Genomic DNA, 1,798 nt, shown 5'->3' on the forward strand with positions numbered 1-1,798 from the left:
GACTCAGTAACTTTGCGGTCACACAGATAAATTCACCACTCTTGACAAAGGCAAAGACTGAAACAATTCAAGCTGAAAGACTGGCAACGGCATCCCTGGCCACCTGACCAACTCCTTTTGTTTCTTTTTTCTTTTTTTCGTCTCCCTTACATGACTGGACTGGAGATACAGGGGACACGTTCTGTCTCGAGGCGGTGTTAGCCTCCACGGATGCTTGCGCTGTCCTTATCTTTATCTGATGGTATCCACAAGAATCTGCCAGAACGTGCTTTTCCCCCCTCACTCTTTGTCAGACTAAACGTAGAAAATGTTGCTACCCCCAAAAAAGGCATATTTCAGGAAAAGGAACTTTTTTTTCTGTTGTTCTCTTGTGGTGCTGTTATGACAGCCAGACTGACATGAGGCTTGTGGAGGACCGGCTCAGAGACTTTATTGACTGTATTGTTGATTATAATATGTGTGCAGTAGCTTTCGATTTCGTTTTACTTTCATAGTCATTTATTTCTTTAAGGATCAACATTTTTCATTGTGATGTAATTCAACTATTATATGTCTTCTGTTAATGATTGTTTTTGTTTTGTTTCGTTAAATCATCATTCCAAATAGGGGTTACGTTTGGGAGAGAAGTTCCAAAATCCTTATTCTGCAAACTCCACCCCCAAAAAAAACATTTAAAACGTATCCTAGCGTTAGATCACACGTAAATGAGGATAGCACTTAGCGTTAAGTGAAAACTTCCGAAACAGAACCACAGATGAAATCTAACGTTAAATACCACTCGAACATTTCTATAGTAGAGAGAAGCTGAAACTAAAGAGGTGGAATACGCATTGCAGGGCTCCCTGTAAGATCCTGAAAAACTTTACAGGCACTCATATCTCTCTTTTTTTTCACAAATTTGCTTCATTTTTTTGGTTCATTTCGAAAATTTGTATCTTATTTTCCCAGATTTGCGGCATTTCCTTCGTTCGTTTCAGAGTTTTCTGTAGTAGCCGGTTGATATCAGCTGCGATACAAAATATTGCTTTAACGTAAAAGATAACACGGTCACGGAATACCTCAGACCACAGTGTTTGCCCCCTCTCGCTGTTATTACAAAGGGGATTTGTACTGTGGCTAACCAATATAGTGACTCTCTCATTATCAGTTCAAAGTTCTATAGTTACTAGATATATAAAAGTTATTTGCAATTCACTGTGTGAGTAGAAAGTGTCTGATTAGCATGTGAGATTTTGCTTTCACTGAACTATAAATAAAAAAAAAACTTTTCTCAGTAGTGCCATGCCAAATTTCGAGGTTTAATTTAATATATGTTGCTTTTTTAGTTTTTTTCCCCATTTTACTTTTGTTACAGGTAACCAAAGAGATATTTAGTAAACCAAAAAAAAAAAAAAAAAACAACTTTTTTTTATTTATCATTTCTTCTTCTTAGAGAACTGGCCAAAAGAACACAAACACGTCATTTGAATATTTAATTTATCCTTTTTTTTTTTTTTTTTGTTAAATCATTTGTTTTTTGACTCACTGACACTACAGAGCATTCCAAAAACCAAAGTGTAAAATGCAAATTTTTTTTGTTGTTTAAAAAAGGAGAGAACTGTTTTAATATAAGTTAACCTAATGAGTTCTTAACACTACATATGTTTAAAGGCCAAAAAACAAACCGAAAAGGAAACAAAAAGCAAAAAAAAGCAGTATTAACAAGCCTCTTGCAGTTCCTTAGCTAATGTACAAAGCACTTACGATCTGAGAAAGGAAGCTCTCTACCCCATCTTATGCTCAGGCGATTGCAGTGTCG

General features: G+C 35.9%; 1 protein-coding gene across 4 annotated transcripts in view; it reads left to right on the forward strand.

Annotated features, from left to right (window-relative positions):
• The window catches only part of foxp4 (forkhead box P4), a 123,596-nt gene extending 122,919 nt beyond the window's left edge, over window positions 1-677 (forward strand). For all 4 annotated transcript variants that reach the window (XM_084395287.1, XM_084395288.1, XM_084395289.1 and 1 more), the window contains one exon: window positions 1-677. This exon is cut by the window's left edge and continues 726 nt beyond it. The gene's annotated coding sequence lies outside the window, so the exon portion shown is untranslated.
• The last annotated feature ends 1,121 nt before the right edge of the window (window positions 678-1,798 follow it).

The sequence above is a fragment of the Rutilus rutilus genome, assembly GCF_951802725.1.
Source record: "Rutilus rutilus genome assembly, chromosome: 22".
NCBI lineage: Eukaryota > Metazoa > Chordata > Actinopteri > Cypriniformes > Leuciscidae > Rutilus > Rutilus rutilus.